The following is a 19,411-nucleotide window of genomic DNA, read 5'->3' as shown; positions in this document are numbered from 1 at the left end:
GTGTTAAAAGTACCTTGGATACATGTACACAGCAACGGTGCAAAAGTAAACACTGATTTTGTATGTGTGTGGACAGTCTGGGATGTGCGAGAGGTACAATGTCAGTACCCGAGGGCCTTGGATAAATTACCGTAGTTCTCCCAATGAGCACAAAGAGTTTTCTTTTGTCGATGGCTTTATTCAATCTCAAGATTGATCACCAACTTCTGGTCACGATGTTCTAATGGACTTTAGCCGCGAAGCTGAATACTGTAGGTATGATCTGGTGTTTCCAAGAGTAAGGTCGAGATCGTGGTGCTCAAGAGGGATCATCCAGTCTTCCCGAACCCTTGGGTCTCTCCGTCTTTTTACCCCCCAGCTTACGTCAAGGTTTTACACATTTTTTTTTAATATTCCATTGGTCAAACACCTTTTCCCCCTCACCTTAGGTCGTTCTTCCCCACTCTTATCTGATAACCAGCACCTTATTCGGCTTGATCTGAAGCCGCTTCTCACCCTTTTGGAATTCAAACTATCCTCCCCCCCCCAATACCATATATGTCTCAAGTCACTGACGTTTCCATCCCTCTCATCTCTGTTCCACCTTTTTATCAATTTCCCCATCTAGTTAATCATTTTTCATTAATGTATAGCCCTCGACCTACTACCCTCACCCCTGGATGCTCAAGGCCAGGCATGCTCCCGTTGTCTTCAACTACCAGAGATATACCCATCTTACCGACCCCAACTCCCCCTCTTGACCTTTTTTATATAATCACGTAGGTGTCTTAATGAATTATTAATTACTTTAATGTTTTGTTAATTATCTAAATATACACTCTCTCAAAAAAGAAACGCAACCACTATATTTTCAAGATGTTTATCTCAATATTCAAGTTATTATAACACATTTATTATTGATACAACAATATGAAATCTGGCATGGTGGCAGTACAGTTATGCAAGTTTAAGTCCAGACTTCGACAGTTCTCTCACTAAGATTGACTTGACGCGATGGGGCGTCTTTCTCAGTACCTCGTATGAGCGCCACGAGCTGCGATCACAGATATACACCTCCTAGGAACAGAACGGATTAGACGCCGGATTCTTTCCTGAGGGATTGCTCTCCACTCCTCCTGCAGTGCAATGGCTAGTGCATCCAACGTCTGCGGCGGCGGTGTACGTGCACGTACTCGTCGGTCCAGATAATCCCAAAAATGTTTGATTGGGTTGATGTCTGGTGATCGGGAGGGCCATGGTAACACGTTGACGTTAGAATTCTGGAGAAAATTCACTGTTGCATGAGCAGTGTGCGGCCGGGCGTTGTCGTGTTGATAGAGCTCCCTCTGTTGGTCGATAATCGGCAGAAGATGAGGCTGTAAGACATCATTGATATAGCGCTGGGCTGTCAAATTGCCACGAATGATCACCAAGTCTGATCTTTGGTTGTAAGACATGGCTCCCCACACAATGACGCTCCCTCCTCCAAATCTGTCGATCTGCCGAACACAGCTCGGGGCAAAACGTTTGTTTCCTCTTCTATAGACACGCTGTCTTCCGCCACGGCGTTGTAAGAGAAAACGTGATTCGTCAGTAAACCAGACGCGCCTCCAGTTTCTTAGGAACCCTTGGCCTACCACTTCTAGGGCAATCTTCAGTTGCATGAAACTGGGCGTATCGGCTCCAAAGTCGGGAAATCGTTGTTTTATGAACATTGAGGTGGCGGGCAACGTTTCCAAAGCTTTGTCCGGCCTCAATACGACCAATGGCGATATTTCGATCTGCAGCACTCAAACGTGGCATATTCGACCTTGTCTTTCGGTGAAAATGATAGAGTGAATCGCTAATCAACATGTGCTTTTATAAACCGATACTTCTACCGCTCTTTCCATGAATTGCACGTGCATGAGGCTTTTAGCACGGGCCACGTGAAAATTGTGCTCACTATGATGAAAGAAACAATAAAATGCCCTTGTGCACGAAAATTGTTGTGTTTGGGCGCTTACGTTAATAAACAGTTAATACGACCCCCGTTTTGGCGAAGTGTGTGTCCTCACACTCTCAAGACGTGGAGATCAAGCTTGGTTCAATTTTTGAATTTGGAATACTTGGGAGATAACCATCGTGACCACAAACTGGTTGACCGTGGACAGTTTCACAATTCATTGTTCGATATACATGATACATACAATTTCATTAGATGTGGAACATTAATATGATCACACCATTGTAACAATAACAAAGTCAATGTCTAACAGAAACGACGCATTAAAGAAGTAATTGATTTTATATGATCGTTAACATCATCATATAACCATATCGACACATGTATTACACTCAATGTAACTACAACTCTACATATTACTTCTATAATAACAAGTCATAACACTATTCATACTAATACTAATTCGCCTGTAACAAACTCTAATACAAGTATCACTTCAAATGTACTAACAATATTTCTACTATAAGAATTTGTAAAATAACTAACAGTACCATATATATTGTTTGTAAGGTCTTGATGGTCACCTTGTAGATACGTGGGACTCCTCTTGAACGAGTACTTTAGTCGCAATTTAGACTTATTTTTACTATTATTCACATTTAGTTCCCTGATTCGACCGAACTGGTCATTAGTGATTCGCATTTAATTTGCGTCCCGGTCCGTGTCATATGTGTTTCTGGTGACGGGTTCACTGTCCCCGCCATTCCACTGGAACACGTCCCAAAACGTGGAACTTTGGGGAGGGTAAAACAGGCGTATTTGTGCTGCTCTCGTTTCCATAAAACTCATTTGCAACGGAATTACTAGGCGCCTTGTCACGTCTGTTGCCGCCATCGAGGGTGCAATTGGGGGGATGCCCGGCCCAAATACAACCGGACCAGTTGCTTTCGTCGTTCTTCCACCGACGTTGGCTTGAAATAGTTAATAAACGACCTGACGTCAAATCTATTTAGTGGATGTTGAGGTGGACTGAGGGCTGGATTGTGTGTCAGGATTGGGGGAATTGCATCCAACACCTCCCCGCAATTAAGTCCAAATGGTACTCGACAAACCGAGCACTGGTCTAAATTGAAATTAAGGTTTAACGGTTGGGGGAAGCGACTCTCCCACATCCCTCCTTGTGTCAAAGCTGTGTTCATATGAACTTTAGGGGAAAGGTGTAAGTCTATAAATCGTCGGGGGTCTGGTGCCGTGGCGTCAGGCCTTACTGTTCGGTAGGATATACCGGACAGTTTCAAAAGAGCGACAGCACATTCCGCATGCTGCAGACGGCACCATTTACAAAATGTTATTGGTTGGAAAATTGGTCCTTGAATCCGTCAGCAGAAATATTTCACCCATACAAAGGGCGCAACTTTTTAACATGAGCGGCAATTCGTATTGTGTTCCCCAGCATGGGAACCTGGCCCTTGCGAATCTTAGACTTCTCACAGTTTTTGGTGCATTCGGTTTGGACAGTGTATACCCAATTACGGTTCTGGGAATGTCCAGCAGCTGCCAGAACAACTTCTCATAAGCTTGCAAGTGGGCCCCCATGTCCGTCTGAAGCTGCGTTAGCTGGAAAAGGATTGCCAAGTCTAACGTGCAAAAGGCTGTCTTGACCCCCAGGTCTACCAGGACTGGTAGATCGAAGTATAAGCCGTACATTAAAAGTACGTCCGCCCCTATATCCGCCGTGGAAGATATCCGTCAGGGAAGTTGGGTATGCCGCTAGGGTGAGGGCCCATCCTATGCGTTCAGCCAAATCAGGGGGGCTGGGGGTAAAAAGGATCGGGGGACGTAAGGTGAAGCGCAGGCGCTTATATGCTTTGTATTTCCCATTAGCGAGATGGGTTGTGCCCCAGCGTTCACCAATATTGAAAATATATCCTGCTAAACATTTTAGAACGAGGGAGAGATGGCATAATTTCCGCCAGATTTTCCCTGGAATGGCAACAGGGGAGTAGGTATTTTCGCATGTAGGTCAACTGTATAATAGATAGTCTCAGTTCCAGGGGTAACACCCCTGTCAAACTTAATAGTAATTGGCTGTAGATAAAAAAAAATACTGACTTATACCGTCTAGGTGTACTGATATATTGATTGCATGGATTCGAAGTCCCGCGAGTAACACTCCTGTTGAACTGAATAGCAGTGACTGTAATGAACACCGAATTATACTGTCTAGACGTAAATATATCTCGATTGCATGGATTCGAAGTTCCGGGAGTAACACTCCTGTTGGACTGAATAGCAGTGACTGTAATGAACATCGAATTATACTGTCTAGATGTAAATATATCTCGATCACATGGATTCGAAGTTCCGGGAGTAACACTCCTGTTGAACTGAATAGCAGTGACTGTAATGAACACCGAATTATACTGTCTAGACGTAAATATATCTCGATCGCATTGATTCGAAGTTCCGGGAGCAACACTCCTGTTGAACTGAATAGCAGTGACTGTAATGAACACCGAATTATACTGTCTAGACGTAAATATATCTCGATTGCATGGATTCGAAGTTCCGGGAGTAACACTCCTGTTGGACTGAATAGCAGTGACTGTAATGAACATCGAATTATACTGTCTAGACGTAAATATATCTCGATCACATGGATTCGAAGTTCCGGGAGTAACACTCCTGTTGAACTGAATAGCAGTGACTGTAATGAACACCGAATTATACTGTCTAGACGTAAATATATCTCGATCGCATTGATTCGAAGTTCCGGGAGCAACACTCCTGTTGAACTGAATAGCAGTGACTGTAATGGAACACCGACCAGGGGCGTTTTAAATACTGGTTACCCGAGACTTGCTCATGTCTGGAATGGAGTGACCCCTCCATTGTGTGCATTATATGTGTCCATATAAAGGTGTAACTGTGTGTTTGTTATGTGTCAATATGAATATGTAATATATGTTGTCCTATATTATTGTAAGGTGAGGTTGTGTGGGTGAGCAGTGCATCCCGGCTTGTGAGAGAACCGTATTTTGGTGTATGGCAATTCCTATCGTATAAGGCCTTTGAAGACATTACATTTAAACATTTAACGCTGGATATAGTCCTCCCCCAGACCTGTCTTTATAGGGGGTGGCTGTTGGCGGGTGACTGGCAGAAGAATTTGAGGGTCCATAAGTAACGGGATATGTGGTTCTAAATTAAACCAAATACATAAGCAGTAGGTATCTACCCTGGAGGACATTATACAGCCGTGTAGCTACGTGCCGGGAACCGTTACTACTACTGGAAGAGGAATTTGGGTATCCGTAAGTGTGTTACTCAGGGACACATTGCTCATGGGCCATTTGATAAGGATCTTGGAAGTGAGACAGTGATGTTTGATCTGGATATTTTCTGGTACATAGTGTGGTTGGGCAAGGGCCAGGACCATAGGTGGGGCGTCAACCTTTAGAAGATTGATCCTAATGTTGTCATGTGGCGCTGAGAAACTTAGGCAGAGTGTGGAGGTGGGATTGGTTTTTACCCGGTAGAAATAGATTGCGAGGGCGATGAGTAGGGTTATTACGAACAGTAATATCAGCATTTCTAGATTCCATAGAGGTTTGAATATGGCCACTGCTGATAGTCCTGATGTGTATGCTTGTTGGAGCTTCCTGGACACGTAGGTACCTTAATTTCTCCATGTTCCCGGGAGCCTCCGTAGCTACTGTCTGGATACATGTTGTGTTGGCCACGTCTGGCGTGTTAGTGATCGCATCAATACGAAATAGCTCTTCTTGTTTGTCATCTTCCCGGATAGGGTAGGGGCATCGACTGAGAGCATCTGCATTCCCGTTCTTGGGGCCTGGCACATAGGTAATGTGTAAATCATACTGGGACAGTAGTATGCTCCAACGACCTAGACGTCCCGTCGCATCTTTGATTGTGTATTGGAGTATTGGAGAGCTGCACGGTCTGTGATCACTGTGCAGTGGCTATCCGCCAAAAAGGCTAGGAAATGTTTGAAGCCCAGGACAATAGCAAGGCACTCCTTTTCTGTGATGGAATATTTCTTTTGGGTTGGGGACAGGCTGTTCCCCGCGAATATATGGTGTGTTCCTTGCTGTCGGCATTCTTTTGTGATAACACAAATCCCACACACTGTTCTGATGCATCGCATGACAGAATGAAAGGTCAAGAGAAATCCGGGTATGCCAATACCGGCGCAGAAGTCAGTGCTGTCTTCAGAGTTGTAAAAGCCTTTTCTGTGTCCGCGGTCCAAGTGTACGGGATGTCCTTGCGTAGTAGAAAGTGCAGAGGTTCAACAATGTTGGCGTATCCCTTGATAAATTTCCTATAATATCCTGCCAGTCCCAAGAAGGACCGGAGGGCTTTGGTGTTGGTAGGTTGGGGATAGTTCACCACGCTGTCTACCTTGGCTGGATCCATTGCCACACCATCCTTAGATGTGACATGACCCAAATAGTGGATGGTAGAAAGGGCAAAATGACATTTGGAAGGTTTAAGTTTCAATTTCGCCATCCTGAGTTTGTTAAAAACTTCCTCCAGATGGTCCAAGTGTTCTTCGAACGTTTTGAAATAAATCAAACTTAACTTAAGACCGATTTCCATAACATCGAGGAGAACAAGGACGATATAATGAATGAGAAGCAGCTTGACCAGCCCAAAAGGCATGACTTTGAACTGATATGCCCCCTCCCCTTGCACAATAAATGCGGTCTTCATTTTACTGTTCTCGGCCATTGGGACTTGGTGATATCCCGCCATCAGATCCAAGCTCGTGTAATAACTGGCTTGGCTTGTTCCAAGAGACATCAACGATTGGTCAATGTTCACTAACGGCCAATGCTCGATCGAGATGATTCCGTTAAGCCGGCGAAAATCTACGCAAAATCTTGTCGTCGAGTCCTTCTTTTTGACAGTGAGACAGGGGCTCAATGTAAATGTTTACTAATTTCTTCCCGTTCATTTGGGTTGACAGGCAAAGTTTCAAAGTCTGCTACAGCCGTTCTGGTGGGAATGTTTACTGTTGTGCTTTTGGGGTTTAGTACCCGGAAGGGTGCACTCGTTTCATCTAAAGATACGAGACAATGGCTACCAATTATAGAATAGATTTGTGCAAGAGTAGTAGAAGGTTTCAGCAACCCAGTGAGTCCATTAGTTCTGGAAGTAATTTGTACTGAAAAACAAGCCTCCGCGTTTGGGGGAATAGTCAGTTGACTTTCGGTGCGGGCTGCCAATGTGGGGTATGGTGTGAGAAAGGGAAGCTACATGGTCAGTTAGGAAATCCAAGCCCAGTATAACATCTTGTTGTAACCCTTCAACGACATAAAATGTCTGAGACAGTTTTAAGTGTGCCACTGTGATCGGTAGGGTAACCATCCCTGTTATGGTAAATGGAGTACCATCTGCCCCAGCTAGCTTAACCCGTGGAGCAAGTTGCTTGTGTCGTGTTTCGTTGATGCCTAAACTCTGACAGTGATGTGAGTTGAGACATGAGGATGAAGCCGTGTTGGCTCCTTTCATCTAAGACTGGCCCTGCACATAGTTCATCCCTACTCCCCCCTGGATGTGTTGTCCTATTCTGTTTCCACTAGCCCAGTCTACTAGGGGAGGGGAGTCAGGTGGAGTATGGATGCCATCTACTTGGCTTCCCATGTTCGACGCGGGGGTGTCAGGTAAGTTATCCCGGAATGATTCCTTATCATATTCAGTTCTGGAAGCATTTATTTGTTGAGGAAGGGAGGTGGGTAGGAAACTATCAGGATCTTCATCGCGGGTTCTGACACTTGATACTCTATAAGCTACGGACTAGTCCACTGGTGTGGGAGGGGGAAGTGGGAAGGAAACTAACTCTCTTCCGTGGGTATGGTTTCAAGTCTGAGCACTCTTTGGTGGGGTTAGACGTTTGTGTGAGGGGTTGGTACAGAGACTGTTTCCCGGACTGCTGCCGCCAGCTAGTGGTGTTGTGGAGTGAAGGTGGGGCGGGGGGGGGGGTGTTGACCCATGTTCACTGGTGATTACGGAAGGTGCTGGTTCACTTCTTACATCTAAGCTTATTGGAATGTCAGGATGTTGATAGGATTGTGAGTGATAGTCTATGGGGCTGTTTTCAAGCTCCTGGCGTCAAACTTGGGGTTGCCTTGTGGTACACCACCGAGCAATGTGCCCTTGTTTGTTGCAGCGAAAGCACTGTATTAATCGGGCTCTACATTCCCTGGGATGCACATGCATCAAACCACATCCTCGACACGTGTATGCACAGTTGTTCGGTATCGGATTTTGTTGGGGGGTAAACCCCTCCGATTTATACTAGTAGTTTCCCTGAGGTAAGTACCGGTCGTTACGACTGGTGGGTGATCGAGTCTGGGCATATGGGTAATTTTGTGACTGATAAGGCCTTTGCCGAGTAGGTGTTGCCATGTTTTCTGTGTAGTTTGGTGGTACCTGCGGTGTCTGGTGTTGCAAGTATTGACTTAGGTCTACCACATTTACTGGTTGTGTTGTATTTTGCTGGGAGTTGGTGGTAAGCTCATCTACCTGTTCACTTAACAAATAGATAGCGTGCATGACTCGTGAGTTGTTTTCATGACAGTCAGTTGCATCAGCGATTTCTGCGCTCTGTACCACCTCAGCGAGGGTAGAGTGTGGCCTAGTGAGCACAAATCTTTTGACATTTTGGCATGCATTTCTAAGAACGTGATCCCTGATAAAAAAGTCACTGTTCCTGCCAATAATAGCTGCCTGATGCCGGGCTGCTTGTAGAAAGTCGGCGATGGTTCGGCCTGTTTTTGTTTCCTATCAATGAGTTTGTTAGCTCTTTTTAGCATCACTTTGGATTTGGGAGCATAACGTTGTAAGAACGATTTCTTCAGGCTCTGCCAGGAGCAATTATCCCTAGCTAACGTCTCCTCAAGGCTTGTGCTGTTAGATATAACGGAAACAGTTCCCGCTTTTCCTCCTCTGTGTAACCATGTACCTTACAAAAGCGTAGGGGATCATGCCCATCGTATGGTACCACTGGCACCGCGGACAGTGAAACAGCCGTTGTGATTGTATGAGTGGGGTTCCCTGTCCCTGAAGGATTGGAATTGGTACTATACAGGGGAGCCAGTGTATCTGTCTGGTAGGCTGGGGGGGGGGGGGGGGGGGGGGGGGGGAGGCAGGGCAGCTGGGAACATTTACCGTGCGAGTGATGGGAGTAGTGAATATATCTGTCTGCATCAGCTGAGGGCCTGTTAAAGGCGTGTTGAAGGGTGACCTGTCGAATGGTAGAGGGGGGGTGGTCCAAGGTTGTGTTACTGGGGGCTGAGATAGGGGTGTCTATTGACGTTACGATTGTTGTGCTACGATTGTTGTGCTCATGGTCGTGGTGCTCTCTATTTCATCGGGGCCTGTTTTATTACTAGCAAATGGCGATGAAAACAATGCTGACCAGGCCGGATTGGAAGTAGGGACTGGTGTTAGGCATTGCTCGTTTACTGGCTTAACTGATATAGGTTTACCGCTATATTATGGAGTAAGTGGCATGCTTAATTCAAGGATCTCGCTCTTATACAACAATTATATGAATAATTATGTTCACTATCATGCATCAATATCTGCTTACCCAATCGACTTGATCCACGAACTTGGCAATACAAACAAATGTCAAATGTAAAAAATGTCACCCCAACTATAGTTCTGTTTAGATTTCTTGCACTTCTCCCGTCCTCTTGATTCGGCACTCTTCAGTCTTTCTCCAATCGTCCACCTTCGATCTCGGTGTGGTCGTGGCTGTGCATATTCTGCAACGTTCCTTCCCATGCCAGTGATCTCCTTCCCAGTGACTGTTCAAGAACAGGTACTTCACCCGTGCTACTTCTCTGCGTTGTTATCTGACTGGTGCAATACTGTACACAGTTACCTTACTTGTGCAACCTCTGCACAAGTCCACTTTACTTGCGCAACCGCTGCGCAACGTTACCTTGCTTGTGCACCTTGTGCACAACGTTACCTGACAATGCTTTTTGGCAGTCGTCAGGGAAGATCGTACCCCGCATCAGTCCACCACGTATCCAAGGTACTTTTAACACCTTAACTACAGGCGTTAATTGTTGTTAATTACAGGAGTGTAACAGTTGTTACCTCTTCACCTGAACTACGGCAATCCCCTCGTTCTTTGGTGCTGACAGTCTGGGATGTGCAAGAGGTACAATGTCAGTACCCGAGGGCCTTGGATAAATTACCGTAGTTCTCCCAATGAGCACAAAGAGTTTTCTTTTGTCGATGGCTTTATTCAATCACAAGATTGATCACCAACTTCTGGTCACGATGTTCTAATGGACTTTAGCCGCGAAGCTTCGGTCCTGGCCGAAATACTGTAGGTATGATCTGGTGTTTCCAAGAGTAAGGTCGAGATCATGGTGCTCAAGAGGGATCCTCCAGTCTTCCCGAACCTTGGGTCTCCCCGTCTTTTTACCCCCCAGCTTACGTCAAGGTTTTACCCATTTTTTTCATATTCCATTGGTCAAACACCTTTCCTCCCTCATCTTAGGTCGTTCGTCCCCACTCTTATCTAATAACCAGCACCTTATTCGGCTTGATCTGAAGTGGCTTCTCACCCTTTTGGAATTCAAACTATTTCCCCCCCCCCAATACCATATATGTCTCAAGTCCCTGACGTTTCCATCCCTCTCATCTCAGTTCCACCTTTTTATCTATTTCCCCATCTGGTTAATCATTTTTCATTAATGTATAGCCCTCAACCTACTACCCTCGACCCTGGATGCTTATGGCCAGGCATGCTCCCGTAGTCTTCAACTACCAGAGCTGCCCGTATTATATATATATATTCCCATCTTACCGACCCCAACTCCCCCTCTTGACTTTTTTATATAATCACAAAGGTGTCTTAATGAATTATTAATTACTTTAATTATTTGTTAATTGTCTAAATACATATTGCACTTTTATGCCTATAATACATGTACTTGATCTTGTTGATAGTATCATTGATTTCAGAAGACGAATTCCGTTTAGGTCGTTTGTCATTCCGCTTCGAAATAATGCATTATGTCACACCGTCAGCAGTAATGTAATTCAAATTTAAATGAAACATGTGATACATTCATGAAGCTGTAAACATCTAGGAATCAGATCATGCCTGCTATATAGATGACGAGAATGATAGGGCCTATTATGAAGTGTCACTTTTACAATCAACTGACAATCACCAGTCCTGTGTTTACTTGCACACAGCGGTTTTAACGTCACAACGATAGCAAACTAAAATAGGCCGACGGTAGTTCAGTTTGTGCAAGTGGGCCCTTTGATGATCCTCAAGGATTTGTCTAAAGAGAGTGCGGAATAAATTGGATTTTACACAACTTTTGACATATACTACTCAAAGTTTGCAAAGGATCACATAAAGGTAATACGTCAAATTGTGTGCACCTGCTGAAATAGCCAAAGGCATTATTACACAAACAGAGAGTAGTTCACAATGTTTACTAAATTAATTGTTTGTTTTGCGAAATACGTTAAATAAAGATGCTGTGCTGGTGACAAGAGCTGAAAGGGGATTCATATGACCTTTTACGGCCATGCGTTACTTTAGGTCGTCCAGCCTTTTAGTATGACCACCTTTAGAAGACGAATGAGAATAAAGGTCTGTAATCTATTTGTCGTATCTTTTTAAACGTACATTTAATACAGTTCCATGGCCTACCCAAACATGTTAAACACAAGGTACACACTATATCATAGCATAAGGAAAACGAAACCACCCTTGCGGTCGTTCAGCGCAGCTCGTTTGATTACTTTTCTACGTGTATGTTGACACTCACAATGCAGTAGGCTCACATATAATTCACAATCTCAATGCAGTATACATTTTTTACTGCTGCTGTTGCATAATAACGTCCTCCAATCTACGACGTCATCAAGTTGTGAGCGCATTTTGGAATCTCCAGATAGTAATAATTCAGTATAAAGGGAGATTCATTAACAAAATACATAGGATTTAAGTTTGCGCAGATGAATTGGTCGGTCAGTCGGTATGGTGCGATATTCGTAATAAAAAGTCCGATGTTTGAGCAGATAAATTTACCTTTCGTATATCTTTTTATGTACCACTACTGTTCTGGTAACAGATCGTAGAGATGCAGATGTGTATATCAGGGTTGAAGCAGTGTCTGCTCAAAACGTAAAAGTGTAATAATACCTTATTTTGTCGGTTGTGAAAGTTTTCGAAGTATTTCAGTATCCACGCTGACACGGAAATTATGTCTGAAACCCAATTCGTCAACCCCTATGTATCATTTCCGCTCTCTTGACTTCATGTAGATCTTTTTGTATGCCTCGCAAAAGGCGGGATTAAAGCCAATGGAAAGTCTCATTCAATGTATTGCATCTGACACTATTATGTGTTAAATCATTTTGTTTTCATTATACTTCTATGCGTCTTTTGATGTATTCGGGAGTTTGATAGTTTTATCAGGCATGGGAGCATGCACGTATCTCTCATAATATTTTAGTACTTGTGGACAGATCGCCTTCCTTCTAATATCAGAAGCAACGACCCTTAACCCGAATGTGATTAAGGGGCAGGAAATATGTCATTAGTTGTTTGGGCTACCAGCAGATCTGAACCGTTGAAGGGAACGACCACAACTCCACGATTACACATCAAATGTTTCTGATCCTTATTTCAATGAATGACAGACTCCACCATGATGTCGGGATATAGGTAGATGAGTAACTTTTACTTGACTGCTAAAGGAAATTTAATGACATTCTGATGTCAATAGTTATCAGCTGTGTGTGTGGTGGTGGACGTGTGTAGCGACCAGAAGTGGGATACGACCAGAACTGGGATAAACACTATAGAGAATTATATCTGTCACATGCAACTATGTGTTTAATTGACAAACATTTAATAAGACCAAAATCTTCTGCACTTCTTGTGTTTTTTATTTTTACTCCGTTCTGCAAGGTGCGACAATGGCAGTGCTACTGCCTCAATATCCATCATTTGTAGCTAAATATAGCAGGACATTAAAGTGGTAATGCGGAACTAAAGCGGAATACAATTTCTTCTTTTTATAAAGATCGCTAATGAAAAAATGCAATTCCTATAAAAATGGTCGTGTTGCTGTTCTGTAATTACTACCCATTGCCATGTTTAATTTCTAAGCATGATATCACTCCCAAATGTATTATTTGATTGTCTATCATATCATAACCTTCGTGAGGTGCTGACATGTTTAATAATAGAGTAACATTTCTGTTAAATAGCTATCTAGGCCACTTCTGAACACAGTGTTTTCCTATGAAATAGCAAAAGCCAGATGAAAATAAAATTATTCTCTTATTTATATATTTAAAAGATGGTATGCCACTCATTGGAGGGGATATAAGTGCAATAATCCAAGTTCCCAGGATGTTTGTGTTATGCTTTTTTTCAAGATTATTATTAATTATTCTTCTAATACACAGAGTCACAGAAGGAAAATATCTAGGAGTATACACTCATGACATTGTACAATAGGCGATGATGTTCACACTATATATGTAGGAGGGTATGTAAAGTAATATAATTATGCTATAATTTTGAATATTACTGAGTGTGTCATTAAATATCAAACAGAGAATATGATACACAACAGAGTTAAAAGGGGTACAATTACATTTGTACTATTCCAGGGATTTCTGAGCCCCAATACCTCACACACTCTGGCAACTGATGTGTGTATTTTTGTTTTTATTCTCAAGTCCCAAAGTCATTTTTGTAAATATAATTATCACTATAATGCAAGAATTTTGTGGTAACAATAATTCAAAATCACTCCATTTGATTATTGTGTACATGATGATAAAAGCAACTTTTTTGTTATTAATGTTGGAGGTGCATGTAACTGCTTCAAGGCATAGCAGATGCGGAATGTGAGAGAGTTAACTGGGAAACTCATTGAATTATTCCTGGCAGCTTATTGACATATATGCATTGCAGCTCTCATAACCATTTTGCCAGCAAAATTCCTCATATATATGGAGAGACTATTAAATAGTTTATGGTCTCTGATACATATGGAATCTAAATAATATTATTTAATATGATTGAAATAATTAGAAAGGCTTCAAAATTACCAACGTAAGAAAAATAACATATATTTCATAAACCCATTACTAATAGAGAATTGAACTTGTTATCTCATTCTTTGTCATCATTAACATTAAAATTTGCAAGACAAAGCAACAGTAAGAGTTGTCCTCCCTTCACAACTTGAGCAAAATGGTCTTCTCGTCCTTGCAGTTGAAGGCCAAGTGGCTGAAGCTTTTAAAGCGAGAACGTCAAGGTAAGTGATTATACCTTTACTTAACAAGGCAGGTACAGATATAGCACAATGTCATACATTATGCAGTCAGTCCATCCATGATGATCAGTTAGCCTATTACAGCTGTGAAGGGGACGAAGCATTTATTAAAACTATATTGTTTCATATGCAAAGCTTATTATCAAAGTACCTGTTTCTCAAAGGTTGGAAATGTGAATGACAATAATCAGAAAACAAAACTCTCAAGATTCCTTTCATTCTTGAAAGTATTACATTTATGCCACTTCTGGTCGAGGGGATGTGAGTAATACAGTAAACAATCTCTTAAAATTAGAAATACTGACTCATTGCATTCAGATTCTACTCACAAGTTTGAAATGGGATTTACAATCAGCAGCCAAAAGGAAATCTTAAGATTCCATTAATTGTAGATTTTACAAGCGTTATCCAATTTCTGGTCGAGGCGATATGAGTAATAATATAGTAAAAAATATTGTAATATTAGAAATATTGACCCATAGCATTTAGATCTCTGCTCACAGATTTGAAATGTTATTTACTATCATCAGCCAACAAGAAATCTTAAGAGTCCATTAAGTGTAGATTGTATGGGTGATATCCCATTTCTGGTCAAGGTGATATGGATAATAATATAGTCAAAATTTTCTTAAAATTATAAATATTTTCTCATAGCGTTTAGGCTTTGCTCACAAGTTTTAGATGTTGTTTACTGTCATCAACCAAGAAGAAATCTTAAGATTTCATTAATTGTAGATTTTAAAGGTACATGTATTATCCAATTTCTGGTCGAGGACATATGAGTAATAATATAGTAAAAATCTCTTAAAATTAGTAATATTGACCCATAGCATTCAGATTCTGCTCACAGATTTGAAATGGGATTTACTATCATCACCCAAGAAGAAATCTTAAGATTCCATTGATTGTAGATTTTACAGGCATTATCCCATTTCTGGTCGAGGAGACATGATTAATGATATAAAGTTCTGTCGGCAATGCTAGAAAACCGCTTTTCTGGCTTCATTTCATTAATACTAGTCACAAGACTATAAAAAGAGCATATATCAATATAACGCAAATTGCCCTAATCTAGCTTGTCCTAACCGACACTGTGATTACCCTTATAATGTATTTGCACAGGTAAAATGATGATCAGCTTAGAAAATATGTGTGTTGTCATGCATGTATGAAATGGCCTATAACCTGAGGTAGTTACCTAACACCTGTCCCGAGGTGATGACTTCACACCGTCCTGTGCGTTCTCTCAGGTGCAAATGTCACCGAGTCGGGGGTGGTCTCAAAATATTGCTGTACTTAATTGACATGCGTTTATGGGGTAGCAATTTAGGATATGTACTGCATAATATTTGCTTGGAAACATGATGGAATAGTTAAGAGCTATGAAACGGGATGATCATGAGTATTGGAAGGTTGCGGTTTTGGAATCCGGTTAGTATTTGTTGTTCTACAGATGATTTCTTGAGGCAGCATTTACCTCCGCTGATGACGTATATGAATCTGTACTTTTGAATGTAGTGTTATGTCTTGCTTCGAACGCGTTACACTGAGCCAAGATGTGCACAACAGGGTTGAGCTCACAATGTCTGACTGGGGTACGTAAGACAACATAACCGTGTTGTGCCGCCAGCTCATATGTCCTGTACTTTACGAAGTTTTTATTCGGCCGAATTTTCTCCATGAGTTGAACTTTCGTTTCATATGGTTTGTAGTCGACAATGTCATATTTTCCTGTATACGCAGCCTTCAGACTAATCATGGTTTGTGCGACAGTATCTGATTCCCGGGCGTTATATTACCTGGCGTTATCTTTGACAATGACACTAATGTTGTTTAAAATGGGCAATAGCTGAAGTTCCAACCAGTCTATGAACACATCACCTCCTATAATTTCCTTATGAAAATCACCAGTTTTCTTTGTAGCCTCGAAAACTAGCACACATGCATCAATAACCCCAATATCATGGGTTGCCTCGTGCAAAACAATGACACGATTACCTTTACCTGATGGTCTATGGGTGCTTTTTGTCCATCTGCCGATAGCCACATGTAGTCAGTGGAATGTTTCATCAAGGTAAATTATCTGGACGCCCTAATAGTTATAAATGGTTCGGAGATAATGTGACCTCATAGACAGGATGGAATATTTTCCCTGAAAAGTGGTCGGTCATCACCACGCGCAGTGTATCGAAATCCCATCTCTTGGAGAGCAATGGTTCGTACAGTTATCATTATAATTCCTCCTAAATTCTACTACAAGTCAGGGTTACCTTCTGCTCATAACGCTTGTACACTATACGCCTAATCACCCTGTATCAAAGCTTTCTAATATCCTTTTACGTCCCAGTTTCTTTCTTGAGACCACCCCTATACCTGTTTTGTTTTATTTATCATACCGCAGACTTGATGGTATGAATTGAAAACCCAATAGCTTAGGCAGTTCGGTAATTCACCCAATCTAAATAAATACATGTTTTCCCTCTATCTCTCTAAAGTGTAAAAAACTTGTATACATTTCCCAGTACAGACTCCATATCGTGTACCTTGGTTATGGTAATGCAAGTGTAACGTAACATGCATCGTGGGAGCAATGTCAACAAAACGAACGCATCGTCGTTTTGTCATTTTAGAAGATGCACATCTAGAACTTTCTCCAAATGATTTGTGTTTGTGGATTAGATGTTTTATAAAGACTACATTATTATCATTATAACGGAGTCACGTGCGCATATTTCTATAGTCAGTTTCAGACAGCCATCATTGGACTTAAAATAAATGTAAACTTCCTGTTTTCGTTCAAATTTGTCAGCTGTAAACTTGTCGATAGGACTCCTTGTTACTGAAATACTTCAAACCACAGGTAGAGCGATCAGTAGCTACTCGATATTTCAATAACAACAGTCTGTGAAATATTATATCGTTTTTAACTGGCAATAGCAGTTTTCTAGCATTTCCAACAGTACTTTAGTCAAAAATCTCTTAAAATTAGAAATATTGACCCATTCCAGTCAGATTCTGGTCACAAGTTTGAAATGTTCTTTACTATCAGCAGCCAAAAGAAAATCTTAAGATTCCATTAATTGTAGATTTTAAAGGCATTATCCCACTTCTGGTCGAGGCAGTATGAGTGATAATATGGTAAAAAAACTCTTAAAATTAGAAATATTGACCTATAGCATTCAGATTCTGCTAATAGGTTTGAAATGTAATTTACTATCATCATCATTTAAAGAGATTTTTTACTATATTATCACTCATGTCACCTTGAACAAAGTTGGATAATGCCTTAAAAATCTACAATTAATGGAATCTTAAGACTTCTTCTTTCCTACTGATAGTAAATAACAAAACAAACTTGTGAGCAGAATCTGAATGCAATGGGTCAATACTGTTAATTTTTAGAGATTTTGTACCATATTATCACTAATATCGCCACGACCAGAAGTGGGATAATGCTGTTAAAAACTACAATTAATGGAATCTTAAGATTTCTCCTTGACTGCAGATAGTAATTAACATTTTGCACTTTTGAGAGAATCGTTATGTAATTGGTCAGTATATTTTTTAAGAGATTTTTGTACTTTAATATCACCCATGTTATTTGACCAGAAATGGGATAAGGCCTATACAATCTACAATGAATAGAATCTTGAAATTTCTTCTTGGCTGAAGATGTTAAATAACATTTCTCACTTGTGAGCAGAATCTGAATGCAATTGGTAAATACTACTAATTTTAAAAAATCTTTTACTATAATATCAATCACGTCCCCTTGGCCAAAAATGGGATAGACCTTTCACATGTTCAGTGAATGGAATTCTTTTAGCTGTTGACAATACAACTTATGAGCACATATTGAGGGGTCATAATCCAAGATTGGTATTGAGTTTTCTTAATTATTGATTATATACTTACTTTTGTATTACCGTAATCAAACTGTGCAGAAGCGGCATAACACCTTGAAAATCTATCAACTGTTGAATATTTATAATTAATGTTAGCTCTTGATAGTGATTAGGACTACAGACTTAGCAAATATTGAGACAGGTCATGATTGGTACTTTTATAGTGATTTTTATACCAGCTTGTGTGTCACACAAGGAGTGTCAGAATTCAGAAATTCTCGTATTTACCGAGAGAGTGTGAAGGTAATACATGGATTCTTACATGAGTTTTGTAAAACAGAATATGTACTGTGTACAGTTCTTTTATCACCTTCATGCCAATCGCCAAGCACGGGTACTATCTTTTCCCGTTTATTTTAACTTCCGCTCTCTGAGGTGCGATGGGTTAGCGTAGTGGTCAAAGAGTTCGCTCGTCACTTCGAAGGCCTGAGCTGGATTCCCATCATGTGTCAGTGTGTAAAGTCTATTTCTGGTTTTCCGCGCCATGATATTCCTGGAATGCTGATAAAAATAGCGTAAATACATATTCACCCACTTACCCTTTCTGACCCGTGAAGATCCGGGGTAGAATAGATCTTCACTAACTCATGCTTGCCGTAAAAGGCGACTTACGGGATCGGGTTGTCAGGATCGCTGACTTGGTTCATACATGTCATCGTATCTCAGTTGCTTGGATCGATGCTCATGATGTCAATCCCTGGATTGTCTGGTCCAGACTCAATTATTTACATACCGCCGTCACATAGCTTGAATTTTGCTGAGTGTGGCGTTAAACAACAAACAAACAAACTTACTCCTTCTGCAGACGTCTATCCACTATAGGCCACTGAGGCAGTTGATTTCGTTTAGAAGTTGTGCCCCAGCAACACATGCTTAGTTGTCTTACTAGGTGACTTCATGGATCGGAAGTTCAACGTCCTCCGACCTGCTGGGTGTTTGATTATAATATCAATCACTATTTTGCTCTCTGCCCATATGGACCAACATTTTACTGCAAGTACCAGTAACATCAAAGATGAGCATGCAGGTAATATTCACTTGATCCTATGGGAAGTCCGGCTTAAAATCGTGTCAGAGAGGCAGCTAAAGAGCCAAAAGAGTCAGTTCGTTTTTCGGTCGATTGCGAATCATCGTACATGTCGGCGTGGGACGTTGTTCATACTTAAACCACTAGTTTTTCTGGCCCAGTCTCGACTACATGTATTTATATCGGGTCA

General features: G+C 41.4%; 1 pseudogene; it reads right to left on the bottom strand.

The window, feature by feature from the left end:
- Positions 1-2,626: 2,626 nt before the first annotated feature.
- LOC139448660 (uncharacterized) overlaps positions 2,627-19,411 on the bottom strand; it is a 77,387-nt pseudogene continuing 60,602 nt past the window's right edge.

Source organism: Haliotis cracherodii, unplaced genomic scaffold, assembly GCF_022045235.1.
Source record: "Haliotis cracherodii isolate W230 unplaced genomic scaffold, xgHalCrac1.p SCAF_7, whole genome shotgun sequence".
NCBI classification, from domain to species: domain Eukaryota; kingdom Metazoa; phylum Mollusca; class Gastropoda; order Lepetellida; family Haliotidae; genus Haliotis; species Haliotis cracherodii.
The sequence above is the reverse complement of the archived record's forward strand: the minus strand, read 5'-3'. Positions and strand labels throughout refer to the sequence as shown.